General features: G+C 40.0%; 1 long non-coding RNA gene across 1 annotated transcript; it reads right to left on the bottom strand.

The window, feature by feature from the left end:
• Positions 1-1,347: 1,347 nt before the first annotated feature.
• LOC139113652 (uncharacterized) lies at positions 1,348-19,396 on the bottom strand. The gene is made up of 3 exons (XR_011547736.1): positions 18,472-19,396; positions 3,462-3,963; positions 1,348-3,363 (listed from the first exon to the last, which is right to left on the bottom strand). It is a non-coding gene; the product is annotated as an uncharacterized lncRNA (long non-coding RNA).
• Positions 19,397-19,671: the final 275 nt, after the last annotated feature.

The raw sequence follows: 19,671 nt of genomic DNA, 5'->3' as shown, positions 1-19,671 counted from the left end.
GATAAATAGCGCCGTGGAAGTCGCTTTCCAACGAAAGAAGGTTCCCTGGGGGACGATCTATGCCACAGATTGCTTTCTTGCTAAACACGATTCACACGAGATTATTTATTTGCCTTGTTTTCTTTACCGAGTAACGACACTTGCTGAAATTGATTTACGGCTTCGGGACGGCCGAGCCGTCGTATTCTTTAGACTAGTCCGAGTTTTTCCGGGTCAATTTCACGACACGCGTCTCGAAGATCAACGCTACTCGACACGCACGCTAAGAGCAAAGTATAGTCTGTCGGACCGAGCTATAATTTTATAATATTTCTAACGATAAATACGGCTGACTCGATTATGTTTATAATTTACTTAATCATATTCGTCGTTAGAGATAAAGCTGGCTCCAAAAAGTAGCTATATTTTCCTGTTAATGCACCTTCCGCAACGCGACCGTGGCTGCTGGATCCCGTCCCACGGATAGAAGACGTTAACGGTGCCCCCGCGGGCAAGATGAACGCCCATTAAAACTAGGATCCGGCGTCGAGTGCCGCTGACAAACGTGATGATCCGAGAGCTCGGCTACGCTAATTGTCGGCCGCAATTAAGGAGCCATGCTTTACTGAACGCGGCCCGACGAATCACATCACGCAACTCGCGCACGCCGGGACCATGGGAAAGGATTGTATTAACGTCTTCGCCCGAAAAAACGTAGCATCGCGTAAATCACGGCGCTCGTTAAGTCTCCTCGTCACACGCTAAGATTCACGGCGATTCTGTGGACCCGCGCGGATGGTAGCGATCGCGGATGACACGCGGAAGGAAGATGCCGAGATAAGGAAACGGCCGAAGAGTGTTCCCTGACGCGTTTTCTATACTTACGAAACCCGCCGTTCTCGGTTTTATCGTCGCAGCGGCGTGGTGATTGGTGAGAAAAAAAATGTTGTAACGTAATCTACGAATATAATCCTCAACGGATTTGAAGAGAAGAAGAGGCGATACAAGAGAAACATTTACTAGACGGTTTCGAAACGCTTCTTTAAATGTCCGATGAACGGTTCCGCTACGAGATATGTGATTACGTGCTTTTCCGCTAATTAATTTTTCATCTAAATGTTCCACCAGACGCAATCCACCATAAAAGATAAATGAGTTTTGCATTGCAGTAACGGGAACAAAATCTTATTTTCTTTTTAACTCATGATAATTTCAGGATGCGGTTTTTCGAAAGCGTTTACTTTCGATGTACTTCGGAATAATCTTTATGCCTGCCTCATCTTCACAATGTGCTCTTGACATTGCATACCGCACGAGATGAGAATTTCTAACGAAGATGTATTACGCAGCGTGTTTCACGTGGGAAAGGCAAATATACCCCGGCATGCTGTTATAAACTATTCAACGTGTTCCATATTAATTCTTTTTTTTTTCCCCTTTTTTTTTGTTAATCACAGTACTTCAGAATTCCTCTATTGCGTTTGAATAAATACCCTCGGCAAAACTAACACTTTACTTTCGAAGGCGAGAATGACTCTAAATTAATTTATAATTGTATTTTATGAATATTTAAATTAAACGTAATTGACAAATTAAAAATACAAAGAAAAATAAAGTATTATATAAATTTTAATATTTTTTAATAAAATATCATTCGTAACCTAACCTAACGTAGTATGTGCCGTAGAAGAATAACAATTTGACTATAATTTCTACCACCGTAGTTTCTTTGTGTGAGTTTAGCACGTCGCATATATCACTCGCTTATTACTTCGTTAATTGGAGAATTGCGTTATTATGTTGGTACGTCTTTTTTTAATTAAAACGTACCACAAGAATTTCCGCTTACTTTGCTGGCAGTAATTACGTTGATGGCACGGTTCCACGCGAATAAAATTAGGTATAAAATGTTGGATTATTAAATAAAATTAGTGCCCGCGACTCGCGTCGAATTTTTACCGAGCGCGGTAAATTGTCATTGTGACCGGCGAGAGATGGGACCGGCCAGATAGGACGAAGACCTTTGCACGTGAGAAATAGACGGCTGCATACTTTAAGCGTAAGCACGTTTTCAAGTGCATCTTAGACGAGCGAGTGATTATCCTCGTGGAGCATGAGAAAGGCACTGAGATGCAGGTATCTTCAAATGCCTTCGCTTAGCAGCCTCCACTCACGTGTTCGTGGTTCCATAAATAGACTATGATATATCAATTGATAAAACTAACTTCGTCAAGCCGTGAATATAATTTTGAAAGCAATTTCGATGAAATCAGAATGCAGTTAATTTTATCTTTTCAGAATAATAATGATAAAAGAAAAAAAAAAAAAGGTTTTCTGTACATTAAAAAATGTCTATCTTTGATATTGACTTTAAGTTATCATTTTAAATCGAGATCTCTTTAATCACTTGCGCGATTGCTGTTAAATGAAAACACGGTGGGCGGAGGCAGCTTTGTCACACTTTAACTCCCCGCGGTGGGAAAATTGCAGGAAAAACTGTCTCAATGGGTGTGTTTGCGCTACCGAGGGGCTCCCTCGCCTTCGAGCACGAGAACAATTTGCATCGTTACGCATGCACACGCGTTTATCGCACGCAAATAACAAGCTACGGCGATTTAATAAGCGCCGAAGTGCAGATAGAACGACGAGATAGAAGCGAAACGATCAGCCGGAAAGTCCGGCGCCGCTACAGTGGCTTCGCGAAAGGTTAAACGGCAGGAAAGAAGGAAGGAAAGAAAATAAAACGTCTGAAAGATCGTTCCTCTTGGCCGCATAATCTGATGCCGTTCGCTGCGCGATTACGCCACACCGAGAGCCGCGTTTTAATATCGGAGGACGTGGCCGGAGATATCGCGAATTTCCCTCGAACGTACGTGCTCAATTGGGTTCGTTACGCAAAGGCCTGTCTTCGATTAATATATCCCTGAAACCACGAGCTACAAAGTCGATCAGAGCGATGCCGTTACTTTCGAGAATCAAACTCAACATCATTTTCCTCCTCCGTCCTTCCTGAGTCTTTTTATAATTGCGATTTAAGACTTCTAGTTTTACTTTACAACTTCGTAATTGATTCCCCGTGTTTCGTAAAGTTTAATTTTTTGTGTTTTCCTTTTATTATTTACAGCAATTTTTAAATAACTTTTAATTTATTTTTATTTTAAATTTAAGATTTTTAATTACAATTTTAAACAAGTAAAACAAATGTGCACACCTTGCGTGCGCTGTTTTTCTAAATGTCCCAATTGTGCGCGTCGTTATAATTGGGGACATTAATTATAATAATTTCTTGCCGGTTCAAGAAACCCAACACCAAACTAGGAAACAAAGTCATGCGACTCACCAATCTGCATGAGCATCAGCGGAGTTGAAGAATTCTGCCGGTGACTGTAACATAAAAGAGAAAATATTATTGTAGACATATCAGTTTATTAACGAGATTAATAAAAAAAAAAAGATTTTTTTTTTTTCTAATTTATACTTACTTAAAAGTTGCTCCGCCGATGCAGGATGCCCGTCCCGGGCCTGCTCCTCCTCCCAGATGGGACGTGACGAGCCATCCTTCCGCGCACAAGTAACTCGCGAACGCGTCCGGGTGAAGTTAAAATCCCGAAAATTATTTAACAAATTTTTCGACACTCCCGTATTTAAAAAAATCGTAAAAAAACGCCCGGTAACTATCGGCAGCCCCGAACGACCGACGAACCGGCTGCAGTTCGTATAATTTCGAATCGGCGTGCGGCACTGAGCGATGCGACGCAGCGGAGTTTCTCTTGACCTGAAACAAAAAAATAAAACAATTATTTAGTAGATATAAAATTTAATTAAATGAAAAAATTAAAAAACGTTATTAAAAATCCAAAGAAAAAATTGATATATACCCATGGGTTGCTCCGCCGGGGCAGGATACCCTTCCTGGGCCTCCTCCTCCTCTCAGGATGTCCGCGGGACGTCGGGTTGGTCCTTCTTCAATAGGTCGAATATTATCTGAGACATAAAAATTGCTGTTAAAATTCTGTTCTATTCAAGGTTTTATTCAGCGCGTATTGTTTATCTTACCGCGCACGTGTTTTGATGTTGGGTGATCGGACGCACATACCAGCGCTAGCACAGCTAACCGCGCACCGTCCCCTCCCCCTACACCCCACGCTCCCCGCGCCTACCGTCCTAGAGTCCCGAACCTGTACAATACGTATGAGCAACGACGAGCCGGCTGACCGGACACACATACTAGCACTAGCACAACTAACCGCGCACCGTCCCCTCCCCCTACACCCCACGCTCCCCGCGCCTACCGCCGTAGAGTCCCGAACCTACGCAATACGAGTGAGCAACGACGAGCCGGCTGACTGCTGCTAGCGAGCATCGATCCCCTTTCCCCGTGCTCTTTGGATCCGCTCCGCCAATACTTTGTTGAAACGGGACGAGAAATTTCGGCCGCAACGAAGAAGAATGGACGACGGCGGTGTCCTGTGCAAGACCCTGCGGTTCGTAGAGTCCTCAGAGCAACGCGGGACATAAGAACACAACGATAAACCGCACGGGAACATACGCAGAAGCCTCGATATCCGTCGCGAAAATCGATGATCTGCACGTGGCCGGCGCGCTAGGGTCTTCCATCTCCCTTTCTCCCACCCCTCTTTTCCACCCCGGACCGTCGCCGAGAGTCGAAATGATCGATGGTGGGTGCGAGTGCGATATGAGAAAATCGCAAAGACTGTCCTTGCTCGATTAAATAGGATTATACGTTTAATATATCGATGCAATATGTGAAATATTTTTTGTGACAAATAATACTTCTGTAGTGGGTAATCTAAGAGTTTCTATTTTCTTTCTTTTCTTTTAAATTAATTTAAGAACTTTTGATTAAAAATATATAAAATAATTTATAGAAGCATGACCTACTAGTAGATTTTTAATTCGTTTTTACGTAAGTGCCAAAATTTTCTCCTTTTCTAATTTATCGTTCATTATGTGGCTTTTCAGATCGTAATCTGGAATGCAACATTCAATTTGTATTGCTTACAGTGTTCGAGGAGATTTCAGAACTAGTTTCAAAGTTAATCGCCCCCTGCTTCGTGCGTGCTTGAATGTGCAGAAAGTAGTACGTTCACCGAGATGCTTTTCTTGCGATTTTCCCGTTGTGGCGAGATTAAAGTGTCACAAAGTTGTTTCCTGGGTTTTTTTTATTTTATTTTTTTATTGGAAAAGATCTGCGCGTAGTAGCAAAGTGTACTGGCAAGTTTCCTTATAAGCTCGACACAAAGTTGTCGTGAATCACGTGAATTTTTCTAGGTACGCATTTTTTCAAGTAAAGAATATACCTTTTACTTCGTTGCTTTTTTTTTTTTTCTAATTACGTTCATAGAACTGTTTTACTGTTAATAAAATTAGGCAAACTAGTTCGCTTCAAAGAGCTCGACAAATCGTTATCGCTTTTAATCGTTGAAATTAAAAATCATTGTTATCCCGAGCGCGGTGAAAGTCGGCGTCTCGTAAGAACCGTTTCACGGATGATCTTGCGTAGGTGCGCAAGCGAGCGCGAAAGCATCGAATGAGTGATTATCGCTTGTGCGTCGAGTATGTTAAATACTCTCTTCAGTGCGGATTTAATATATGCCCGGGTTCTAAACGGCGAGCACGAATGTCGCTTGCGGCGCAGCAATAAGACGTGCAAGGTATAGATAGGTACACGGCGATCTCTTGAAAACGCAATATAGAATATAATAAAACATATACGATATGAAATAAAATATCTTTTACGATTCAACTCAGATAAATATTCTTACTTTTCGTAAATGTGAATAATTAACAGAGGCGTGATATATTTAAAGTTAAAAAGTACAGCTCGCATAAAAAATATATTAAGATAAAGAAAAATAGGTATGTTTTGTAATTGTTTATATTGATTTGATTAACGGGCTAGATTACGAGTTAAATAAAGTATTAAAGTCTTTTACTTGAACGTAGTAGACAATTATAAAGCCAGGATGAATTTCTTTATTACCGCGCAAGAAATTTATCTGCAAAAATTAAGTACGGCGCTATCTAAAAGACATCATATACTCGATATTAAATTTTATTCGCAAATCGTTTTCAGCGATGCTTTCTGCGGTAAGTGAGCTCGCGGTGGAGTTTCGCGGTGAATGCGGAATACGTCGGATATAAATCTTCCGACAGACGCGACGTGAAGTTACTTTGAAATATTAAACTATTCGGATTAAAATATTAGCATTTTCTTTCAGGCGCACCTAATATTCGTTATTTTGTTCTGCAATTTTCTTGTCTTATCAAATGTCGCGCGAACACGATTGTAAAGGTAATAAACTTGACGATAACGTCTTGTAATGTAATTTATTGCATTGTAAAATCTATCGCGCGTATGTGTGCGTGTAATTAAATAGATGCGGTATAAGCGTTGAAATGTAACCATTATAGAATGTGAGAGGAGAAAAGTTGTGCATATCGCACGTATTGGTATTACGCGTAATTACGACGATAAGAGTAATATAATTGCAGTATAAAATTAATTGCATATATGTTAAAGTTGATAGACACAAACGCTAAAAACTTGTAATTATTCATCTATGCTAAAAGATAATTTTACTAAATTCATTTGCAATTAGTTAATTCAATTTCAATTTAATTCTTTAAATCTAATTATATCGGGTAAAAAATTAAATTAAAGTAAAAGGTTGAATAAAAAAAAAAAAAAGTCATCATTAATTCAATTACACGATTAGCTTATAAACTAAATAAGCGTTAAATCTGAAACATTTTACATGCCACGGATACGACGCGGTGATCGACACAGGCCGGGATCGCAAAACGCTCGGCGATGCGGAGAAATGCGGTACGCGCGCAAAAGTGTCGGATTTTTATTGAATAATAGCAATTACCGGACTTTCTATACTTCATCATACATTGCGTCGATTACACGCAATAATATTCCATGTATGAGATCGTTTAATTCGCATACGGTGAGGCGGAAACCAAAGCGACGACCACGACGTTTGCATTTAATATGTAGGCAAACATGTGGCCGCCTTGCTCCATTCATTACCTACTCAAAAAAAAAGGAAAAAGAGAAGCACGGTCAAGTAGCAGGCTCGCGCGAGAAAATTAACATTTTTACTACAACAATTTTCCCCCTTTCCATGAATTTTCTACATCCTTTTGTATTGCATTCAGGAGAATCCCGATTACAGAAGTACGAGCCATGAACCGTTAACGGCTGATGAAAGTATAGCGTTAAATTATTCTGCGCGCGGTGTTAGAATGTCGGGATTATTGCCGATATGTACGCACGTAGTCGCGCGAGGTCTTGTTGCAATTAATTTAATAATTACCAGCGTGCATTTCTGATAGAACAGTTAGAAAGAATGGCGAATGACCGTCGTTCCAGTCTCGCTATTATTATAACTATCACCGTCGAACACTTCCGTCAAAGATAATTGATATTAATTTGTGGCCCGCTTGCAGTCCGCGTGAAATAAAATTAAAAAGTTAATGGATGTGTAATTTGACGAAACTATTAATTTGTTGGAGGGAAAATAGTTCGAAATAATTAATATTGGTAAGACATCCGCACGTATTTATTACGCTATTAGTAGCCTTAAAGTTTATTCAATTAGAACGCTATCACGACTGTATGAATTGTATTTCTACGATCATTAATTTACATCCCCGATTAATAATTTATCATTTTTACAGTGATGTAAAAACGTAACTTTCTCGATATCCGCGTAAGTCAATAATTGTTTTTGCCGAGAAAATATATATATATATTTTTTTTTGTACTATCTTGTTTTAACATCCTGCAATATTATATTTAATTTTATGGAACTTTTATTCGTTAATTAATTCCTTTTATCTAAAAGAAGATGGGATATCAAGGTAAGATAAATATCAAGGTAAGATTAATAATATCCATTAACGTTATCGTGTAAGGTAAAACTTATAAGAAGTTATATCTTGATAGGAAATAGAGCGCTCTTTTTTTTACAGATTATGGCTTTAGGCGACAAGAAGGGAATTTCGCAAGAGTGGAGCAGTTTAATTTTATAGACGATAAAACGTAGAGAGAGCGAAGGTCTATGGCAAGCTCCGATTCGGACGTGTTTTGTAGAAGTGAACGGCTTTGTCAGTCAATTAATTAATATGTACCATAAAAAACTAATGAATAATACCGAATAGTACTGAAAAAAAATTAAGTACATTATTTTCGGTACAATTATTAATAAAAATGAAAACCTACATATATCGAATTGTTTTTGATTAATTAGTTAGTAATTGAATAATTAACAAAAAACTGCTCATCACTATTTAATATGTACTATTAACATGCAAATGATTTTTTCGTAAAATTTTTTTTTTTTTTTAGTCAACGTCATTATATAAGTTTAATTATTTTCAATGCATTTGCGTTCATATTCTTACGACCGATTGATTGATGTCGATCGGCCGAAAATCAAGTAGCCGTTTAAAATGTGTTCCCTTTCGTAGCTCGAAGCGATCGGAGGTTTCGTAAGTGATGATTTATTTTCGTACTCCATCAGAAACGAATTTCACGACGCACTGCAACGGTGATTAATAACACGTCTTAAAGAAGCGGTTATCCTTCAATTATAAATCAAACTTTTTGATTTTATTACGCTCTTTGCTTATTAAGTTGCTTTAAAAAAAAAAAAAATTTTATTTAAAATTTTTGACTAATTTTTTTCATAACATTTTTCTAGACTTTATGCACACGTGTTTATTCTTTATTCATCAATTTACGAACGGTAATAGCTAATGGTGAAATATCCAAATCACGATCATATTTCTCGCCGCTTAATTTACGCTTGCTCTAAATGTCGATTTTTAAATGATTCGCGAACTGGAGAAAACTTGGCGGGGCATTTCTCATATAATTTTACGGATTAGTCGTGTAATCGAGAAGAAGAATAATGACTGGGGTCACGTTCCGCGTAATTTCACCCGCCACAATTTGGCTCTCCGTTTCTCATCTCGCCGATTGATTAATCGCCGAGTCGGGCCGCTCTTTAGCCGTGTTTTCGCAGTACGCCTCGCCTCGCCGCGGCTGAAATTTATTTGTTTCACACTCAAGCGGCCGGCCGCGGAATGACACATAAATCAAGCCTTCCACTGAACCTGTCGCCGCGAAATCTTCTTCTACCCTCATTCCTTCGTTCTTTTGCGAGAATTCGCTGCTCTCACGGCGCTTGGATCATCTCGCTGCCTGTTCCGACAGATCCGGAACGAGCGAGAGTCGTCACGGACATTTCGGGAGATGGCATCTCGCAATCACCGCGGAACGTTTTAAGTGGTGAGGTGCGGAGAGGTGCGAATAGGTGTGCGCGCTTCTCGGACTTGTCGAGAAAACGTGACAATGTCTTCTTCTCGTCTTCGACATCCCGTAAGTATGTAAGAGTTACGCTGTTTCTTTCTGATCCCGCAATGTGGTTTTTCTTTTTCTTTTTTTTTTACGAAAGTAGAATTAATTTTTTATGGAACAGTTATTTGAATTAAAAATACCAAAAGGTTAGAAAAGAAAAAAAAACACCTAATTGAGATTGTAATAATTGCAATTGCAATGATAAGTGATTGGTACTTGTTTTAGGAAATATGTTACAACTAGCGACGTATCATTCAAAACATTCCCGAGAGATGTAAGTAATAATAAAAAGTACGAATAATTTATGATTATATCCTGGATCAGAAATGTACGTGCTTTCATTTAGCATATTGTAGGATCGATCGTTTGAGCTCTGTAATTAACCAATGCCGCGGATCGATGTTACGAGTTTTTTTTTTTTTTGCGATGTTGTACGGGTTTTTTTTTTTAGTTTTTTTTTAATTTGCTTTTTTGAACCGACTTATACTTTTGATAAAACGTGAAATCATCAATTTTTATTGATTGACATGACACTGATTGATTGGCGTTTCTAATCAGCTAAAAAAGTTAAAGTTGGAGCAAATAAAAAATTGAAATTTAACTATTAGAAGAAGAAAGACGAAGATTAAATTGAGGGTTATCATCATTTTCATTGCAAGATCTCTGCTCGATCAAATTATCTTTTTTTGTCAATAATCTATAATTAACAAACTGATACAAACTGATGTCGCATACATTAATGTTAATTGATAAGTTATCAAAATTATGCGAAGCTATACTAAACCAAAGAGTAAATTATATGTAAAACATTTTTCTACGGATAATATTAATCACGAAGCATGATATATAATAATTAAAAGGTCATATTTACGTTTGCTGCTAAATATAATTGCAAATAAAATTAGCCGTCACTCAGAGGAAAGAATTTATCTTCCTAAATTCAAACAGATATCAGATAATTCAATTAATTTTCATATATTTTTTTTTTTTAAATAAAATTATTTCTATTAAAAAAATTCATATTAATTTATAAACAACGTTTAGCAATCGCCTTGAGGATTTCACGTCGAATCTTGTGCCGAATCGCGTGACGGGTGATTCGATCGGTCTTTCGCGTCTGCGAGACGCATACAAAGTGTAACGCAAAGCCGCGCCGTGACATTTCATTAGCGGACACGTTACTCGCGGCGACGTGCCGTACTCGTTTTATCCGCGCGGCTAATAATTACCGGGCGCCGACGTTTACTGCCGGCCGATCCCTCGCCGCCACTCCGTTCTGGACCGCAGAACGGCACCGAGCGCGACGCTAATAATCCTCTAATACCGGTCCGAAACACGCTTCTCGCGGAAAACGTACATCATCCGGCACGGTTCTTTTTCTTTTCACCGCGTTTTGTTTGCTCTGACGGCGCGTTACGAGCGCCGGTTAGATCTACTCCGACCGGTAACAAATTATTAGACCGGTAACATTGATGGGTGTTCTCGAGCTTAACAGAACGACATGAAGAGCTAATTCGAGTCCGTAAGAGAGGCAAGTTAATCGACCGGCTTTCCTCTCCTTCGAACGTCGTGCCGAAATAGAAATTTTTAGTCACAGAGAACACTAATCTCGGACGCTCGAAAGCAAAATACGTTGAGCCCAGCATGTGTTAATGATAATCGGTAGATAACGACCGCGGCTACCGCGAGTAAATCACGTATAATTAAATACGATGAATGGAATATCGTGTAATTGCTTCCGTCAATCCGCCAGGCTATTTATCGGTTCGCAAATATCTCCGCCTTGACGTTTGTCTGGTAGACAAATTATTCGAGCGATCCGTAACAATAATTGATTGCGGTTTTAACGCAGACGCGGGTTGCGCAACCGATCGAATGTGATATCTCACTTGATTCATGCCAAGTTAATTATTTTCGATGATGCCGACACTGAGTAACGCGATCTTATCTCGAAGAAAAATAATTAATTATTAAAAACAATTATTACCAAATTGATATTAATTTAAGAATGGCACTAGTTTAATATTATTAATATTGATCGTTAATTAAATAAAGACATTCGCTTATATCTTTAATATAAAGTTAAGTTTAAATGTTATCATTAATTTAAAATATATTTTTGATTTTTTTTTTAATATATAAAATATTTTAAAAGGTTTTTAGAAAATTAGAATAAGTCAGAAATTTACCGAAGTTCTGAATACGGACGGTGAAACGCTGAAAATGTATGTGTTTATTTCCCACGTCAAAATATATCATTGCTGGCAATAACTATTACGCATTGATGTATAACAACCACCAATAATTTAATTATCGACGATGCTCTCCAAGTGCCACGCCTAGTAATTTCGTTCGGCGAAGTGAAATTTAATTGATCATGAGTGCAGAGACGATCTGTATAACCGCAACGCGAATATACTGATCGAAGTACCGTGTTCCAAAATCATTTCTTACTTCAGATTTCTTATTTAATATCTTGTTTTTTTTTCATTATATATTTTATTAAATTGTTTGTCTTTTTCGCAAGATTTTTTTTTTTTTTTAATGTAATTTATTGGATAATAACAACTTGATTATTTTCGAATAAAAATAATATTTCTGTCTATTAGTTGAATGTACATCGTTTCAAAATCGTACGACGTCGCGTCCCGTTTTGATTAGCATATTCTGACGGAAAAAGCTTTTTAAAATATGTGAACAATGCATTCGCCCTCAGCAACTCGATTGCATATAAACTAACGCGTGTGCACGTACATTTCCATACCGTTAGTTTCACGTAGGTGGTGCTCGAAACGTAATCGCCGTTCCTATTTCAGAGGCGGCATATCGGATATTTAGAGCCTATTTCTGTCACCGACAGCACAGATCGGAGTCTCGTAAAACAAGTAGTTCACACGCACACCGACAACACATTGCGTAAGACTAATGGATCGAAACGTATTCATGCGGCCGCTGAATGACTCCGATCGTTCCACGAGTTCCACGTGGCTTTCGTCACGGCTTTGTTGCACAGAGAAAGTCTCGTCATTCGTGTAATAAAGTTTCGATAACGACAGAATAAGATATATGAATTAGGAAAATAGTTTGAATTACCAACTCAAGCGTAAAAGTTATATTTCATTGCACGTTAATTTTTTAAATCTTTTATTTTTTTTTTTAACAAAAAAAATTAGATTAAATTAATTGTACTAAAAAAAAAATATGTATCTTTTTTTTTTAATGTTAAAATATGATTTCTTTGTACATTAGTCAAATTCAATGAATAGAAAACGACAGATCGTTCCTCTGAGAATTGCCGTTTGTCACGGATCAATTGGATCTCTCGTACAACGTTATTGCGCTACTGCTTATCGATAACCCTGATCTGTGCCACCTACATGGAAGATCGACTGGCTCGACCGGTCGCTTTACAATGTAACTTTCGTGACGCCGAAAGTGCCGATTTACTCGTGGGGGTGATTATCGCTACCGCGGTATAGATCGCCGATCGCACCGGCGATTTTAATTTCTATTTCCTTTTATTTTGAAGGCAGCCGTACAATTTTCTATCCTAATGACCTCGAACCCCGCGCACGCTCGAGGGTTTTCAACATACCAATTTTAGATGTACCGGTAAAGCATGTAAATGATAGCCGTTGGAACTCCCATTTCCCTGCGTGGGTGTCTCAAACCACTTGCCGAGACTTACTTAGTACGACGCCTAATGAAAATTTCACCGCGCTGTATAACAGATTTCTAAATCTCAACTCCGAGTGTCTCATCAATCACCGGGCGCCGGATTAACGACAATAAATAACAAACGATAACGTTTGCTGTAATAAGCAACGGGAAGCACTCCCTAAAGCCGTAATATATATCCAGCTGCAGAAATCGGCAGAGCTCAGTACGTTGATTACTTGAAAATAAATGTAATAGCGAAGCGTTTTATCCCGGAGGGGAAATTCTCCCAGGAAGATCGGCATCGAGTGGCCCGGAGAATCCGCGGTTAAAAGGGCACTCTACTCCGGGAATAACTCGCGCAAATCATCTGGTAGGCATTAATCGGAAAGCGTTTAACGCCTCACGGGGGGGAACAATACCGTTTGCTCGTGATGCAAACTCTTAGACAGCGGGCAAGCTCTCCGACGAGGTGCAATTCCGTCTCTCGATAGCTCGCGCTTACACGATCCGCTTGGCGTTTACGTAACCGTTTGCAATTTAACTACGAGCGAGAAAAATCGTTTTCGCGCGCAGGAATCTCTCTCTCTCTTTCCCTTGTCATTCTTCTCATGCTTCAAATACGAGCGAACGATCGAGCCTGCAGGAGGAAGCCAAACGATTCCGACTCGCAATCGCTCGGGGTTAAGTGCGGTGCCGTCCAGATACGTTACCCTAGCAATTAAGCGTATTTAGCAACCGCGATTGCGGTCGGTGTCGTTATCGCGGTTACAACGTGGCTGTCAATTGGCTTCAATTATATGATTACGCGGACGCTGCGAGCGGGACTCTTCGTGCCACCTGTCTCGCTAAAGCGGCACGAGAAAGGAGTATTAGGAGACGATTTTTCTCGCCTACGATCCCATCCCGAGTAACTCAATTATGAATATGTAAATTGACAGCGAGCTATAAATCTTACATGAATATGCAAATTGAGGATTAGATCGTGGTGACGGTGGCTAATCTTCTCACAATATGAACCTTGCAGATCTTTTTCTGCCCGCGCAGAATAATTACATTCTCTCGGGAGGTTCTCCCCTCTTTAAAATATTAACTTAATTTTTTTTCAAATTAAAATTAAACCCTTTTAAGTGATAGATCCTATTTTTTTGATACACCCGATAGTTGTAGCATATATATTAAATTTATTAATAAATATTACTTTTTAAACAGCTTTACGCAAACACGTAAATAAATATTTTAACAAATATTAAATTAGATTATTCCAGCGCTAACCGTAAATTAAACACGCTAGACAATTAATTAACGCGTTATTAAAATTATTCCGTTTTCTTTGCGCGTTCCACATTCGCACGGCGAGTTTGCGTTTACACCGAAAACTTCGCGAGTCTTCCGTGAGTATTGCTAATTAGTGAAACGGACGATTAAAAAAAAAAAAAAAAGAAAGAAAAAAGAAAACAAAAAAATAACATGGAAGCGGTCGGCCGGGTGTATTTTCTCCTTCTCGGCCATCGAGTTCAGGAGGTCAGTTGCCGTACCTGAAGGCGCGATGGGCCTCTATCCGGTGTTTATCTTCCGTATCGCGCCGCGGGATCGTAACGCACCGTGTCGGTATAACCAGTTCTAACGGACGTTATCTGATGCCTCGGCCGGCCCGAACAGGTAGCCTCGAAATGCCGATTCGCGAACTCGAATGGGTCACGGATACACCGGGTCGAAAATATAATTTGTCCCTGGCAAATATATATAAGTAATAAAACGCGTAAATTATTTGCCACGCTCGGCGAAAAGTGAAACGGAGGCTCGGATAAATCGCGCAGCTGATGCAGATTACTGCAGTTAAAACGGCGTATAATTTTTATAGTTAATCAAACGATATATAAATTAAACCCTTCAAAGGTATATTTAAGAAAACGAAATTTACAAAGTTTTGTCGTATAAATAATTATTTTGTTCTACATAAAATAATTCATACATGTTTAAGTACATGTATATCCCTGGGAAATTAGATAATTAAGTAATTCGAGAGTTAATTCTGATAAATTAATTTATACTCCGAGTTACGGTGGTCAAGGGTTGTCGCAGCGTTTAAATCACTCCGTTACTCCGCGACTCTCTTTCTCAACGAGGCGGCTTTGCGTCGATTCGACTATTCTTTTATTACTTAATCGCGGAAATGCATTCTTGGACGTTATTGATACTTTCGCGCAAGTGCATATAATTGGAATGGGGCCAGTTATTTCCGGAAAGCAACAATCCCCGTGTTTACCATTAGACCAAGCCGGGCAAGAGAAAGCTCTCGCGGATTCGCTTGTAGGTATGCGAATCGCCAATCGGATTTCTTTCTCGGAGTTTCGCAAAAGGAGCTCTTTTACTCTCGAACACATCGCCGTAATATTTCAAATTAATGGGTATTTGTTTAACGTACTCCTCGAATACCGAGTGCATTTTAGCGTCACATTTTCTACACGATATCTTTAACGCAGCGTGCGGTATTTAATAGAATAATGATATAAAGTAAATAAGCTATGCTCATTATTGCACAAATTAGAGTAATTTAACTTTCATTATATTTTCCAGGAAATAAAAATTAAAAAATTTTGATTAATTAAAATTTCCGTCAGCCTGTCTCGACATGGCGATATAAAATAAAAACGGACATAGGATAAGCCAGAAGAAGTTTTACCGAATTATGTCTGCCGAGCGACGCTGATAAATGCGTGTTTCATACGATTTTATGTAACTGTTGAAACTACTTTCGACCTAGGGTCAGCGGTCCGTCAAGTCGAGGCTCGCGCAAGATAAAATGCCTAATGAGCCATGAGCCTAATTAGCGATGCACCGAACATGACTCGACGCTAAGAGCCCACTTGGGTCTGCATAATGCCTTGATAGCTTTGTCGTGTCTTTGCTAAGCGAGCAGGTTCAAGATCTCCTCTACGACTACGTGTGTTCTCTAAAGATGCCATTTCTCCCGATCAGATTAGGTGAATGAGAAGCGGAGGGAATCACGGCTGATACAATGGCCCATAGTGATAGAAGACGGCGGGTGAAGAATAGAAAGAGCGCTGTCGTATGAACGGAAGACATTCGCGTGGCATTCACGATTACCGAGTAACAATCGATCAATCTTTTGCCGCGACTAACAATGGAAAACAAAGAACCTAATCAAGATACTTTCACAGGGACTTTTTTTTTTTTCTCTCTCTTTCTTTTTCACAAAAGAAAAGAATCTACATCAAATCGACGCAATTACGAATCTATAAATTTAATTTAATCTATAACGTTATTCTGTAAGAAATTAATATTTCACACGACTATAATTTAGGAAAATTGACTATGTTTTATTTGACGATTAAAATAAAAATTCTTTTTTAATTGTTTTAACGCTTGTGTAATTTTGAGGTTTCTTTTTCTTTCTTCTTCGTTAACGTTACTTTTGTAGATTAAAAGTGATTGCATCACGCTGCTTATGTTCATTATCATCGGTCCTACGATTCGATCACGGTGCCCGTGATCTATTACAGGCAATATGCTTGACCTTGTACGTGCCGTACGCGCGTGATCTCCGCGGAACTCTGCTATTTCGCATCTCGCGTACCGTCCGCTCGCAGCTTCCACGCGCTTCTACCGGGATTATTTCCGTAATCTGATACACTCCGAGAGCCACGAACCATCACGCGCCGGCGAATTGCCATCATTGTGCGCATACCTAGGGCCCGGTGCAAACCGTCGGGCTCGTTTCTACGGGCTTCGCGGCGTAACAGAGGAAGTATTATCCTGAATCGCGGCAATCGCGAATGCAATTCTAATCAGCATCGAAAAACGGCTCGTACAAGTTTTAAATTATTTCGAGATTGCTGGAAGCGCAAATTGAAAACGCGAAAAAAGAAAAAAAAAAAGAAAGAAAGAAAAAAAAAAATAAAAAAATTGAGGGAGTCTGTGCGCGTTCTTCAAATCGGGGATTCGCAGAAGCGCGTTTATGTGAAATCGCAAATTGATACTTTGATAACGTTAATATAAGAGGTAATATTTCATACGCTGGGCGCACGCGACTTAATAAGCATCGCGCGTATTAATGGCAAAAGTCTTAGATGCATCCCACAGCATTCCGAAGGTGGAAGGGAAAAAAAAATATGACGCATTGCCGCGAGAGAGTCATTCACTCGAGCTTGAATATTAACGAGCGATTTGTGTCGCGCGGAAGGATTTACGATAATTCCACCGGCACCGGAGAGAGGTACGCCGCCGTCGCGATTTATCGTCATTGTCCGCGTGTTCTGCCCGCGATGCACCGTTATATTTCGTACGCGCGTCGCACGATTGCCCCTTTACCCTAAACCCCAAGTTATACCGCAGGTGTACCTAGAAGATACAGCCAAGTATCACCGAAACGACACGGCACGTTTCCAGCGAGGAAAACCGGGTTTCTCAGCAGGGAAAAGAAGTAATAAAACGCACCTTTAAGTTAAAAAATACCGAAGCGTTCCGCCTCTTTCTCACATTTTTTTTTTTTTTTTCTTACTAAACAGATTTTTTTTACCCAATACTTTTTTTCTCTCTGTTCAATGAATTATTTTACACTTGTACAACGTATAAATGCTTGCTTCGCAGCTTTTCCCTCCCGCATATATTTAAAGATATTGTTCTGTTTAGTATATTTCTCTAATTTATCATTTTGCGTTAAAAAAAATTTTTTTTAATATTTATTAGATTATTAAACGAGCTATTTTTAAACGTTAATTTAATAATTAAAAAAAAATGTTATTCTTCCTAACTCGAGCGTCTTTTTTTCGGTAAAATCTCAAATAACTCGCTATGTTTAATGCAAGAACACACGGCAGCTTTTACCTTTTGAGAAAGCGCCTCAGCCGTTTGACGGAGTTGCTCGAGAAGCAGATCCTTAAATGCTGCCGGGGATACTTCCCGGGAAAGGCTGTTACAAAACTATTTGAGCTGATATGGAAGCTCGATTACTCTCCGGAGTCTACGACGAGTTACTTTCAAACACGAGGGAGATACTTCCTGCAAACGGCTGCGGACTTTTTGATTGTGTTTGCTACCGCCGTGTTGCAATCACATGGCAGGTTGCAGCTTCGCCGAAGAAGCTATTAACTGCTTGTGAGCCGTGCAGCAAAAAAGGAACATACTTCTCAAATTTTTCAAGTGTCTTCGTACCATTATAATTATTGAACGTACGTTAAAAAAAAAAAAATGGAACAGAGATCTCGACTTTTTAAATAATTTTATTTAATTTAGGAATAAATAAACCAGGGCGAAAAGCTTGCGTTTAGCGTTATTTTCTCGATCATTAAATTTTTTATGGATACATTAATTAATTATTATTAATATTAAAATGTTAATTAAGTATGAAAAATCATAGCGGCAGTTTGTAATCTTTAGATATACCTAACCGATAGAACAATCAAGTAATTACTTACTTTGTAGCTGCTCCCGTCCAATGCCTCTCACAATCAGCCAGATATACGCCTCTTTTCAGTCTCCGTGGCCCAGGTCGTCGTCTCTTAGCCTCCGCGATCGTTGTCGCCTTCTCTTTTCACCTCCGTGCACAACACACTCGCAACCGTTCCGCGGTTAATTGCGATCGCACGCGTACTGTTCGGCACAAAAACCGCACGACACGCTTGCCGGCGCTCTCGACAAGTTAATCGTACGCCAAATGATCCCGAGCGTCCGGGACGTGACGCAGATACGCAACGGGAAACTATTAGAACGCACGTACGCCGAGATTCCGGAATCTCTTCGTTCGCGAGCGACAATTATGACGCCATTACGCGTTCCCTTCGCGTTGAAGGTAGACGTGACGCTTCGGCGGGGTCCAAGATGTCGTTACTTGTTGGCACGCAATTATTCGCGAACTGGCCCGCGCAGGGCGACGCGCATAGTGACGTCTTTAGGTCGCTCTGGCGACATCTGGATCATCGCCGGCTAGATTCAGTGCGAGCAAATCGCAGGGTCCGCGGAGGCGAGCGCGAGACGCGTCGAGATTTTCGTTCACCCCGACGTAATATCTAGAAGTCCAAATATTCGACGCACGTTATCGTTAAGATCACCGAGATTGCGGGCTAACAATGAGTCTCTCGCCTCGAGCACTTGTACCGCGAGGCAATGTAAATAAACACAGTCGGACGACGGACCGATGAACGAGCGCGCTACGTTTACCCCCACCACACCTACTCGCCTACTCGGGACGGAGAAACAAGTATTAAAATACGGTGCCGCGGTGCGTATTATTTTACACGATTCTACCCGTGATTCTTCGCGATCGGTGACTGTCGGGGTCGTAGATTTCTTTCGTTCGTTCGCCCTCGCTCGATCGAGTGAGACAGACGGAGAGACAAAGAGTGAGAGAGAGAGAAAGAAAGAGAGAGACAGAAAGAGACGCCACGGCAACTTCACGCGTCTTGCTCGGTTGAAAGATTAATGGCGACTGAACCTGTCGATCACCGCGACGTACATCCTGGGGCCGGGTGGTGATCGAGAAGACGCGGAAGGAAGTAATGGGACTTCTCTGTCTCGGTTTTCGGTGGTTTTCAACGGCCGGTGCTTCGCGATATATCAACTATGGATTTCGTGTGAGGATCGACGCACATCACGGCAGTGTCGAGCGCCAACCACCG

Source organism: Cardiocondyla obscurior, linkage group LG03 (genome assembly GCF_019399895.1).
Source record: "Cardiocondyla obscurior isolate alpha-2009 linkage group LG03, Cobs3.1, whole genome shotgun sequence".
NCBI classification, from domain to species: Eukaryota; Metazoa; Arthropoda; class Insecta; order Hymenoptera; family Formicidae; genus Cardiocondyla; species Cardiocondyla obscurior.
This window is presented reverse-complemented; position numbering and strand designations above follow the sequence as displayed.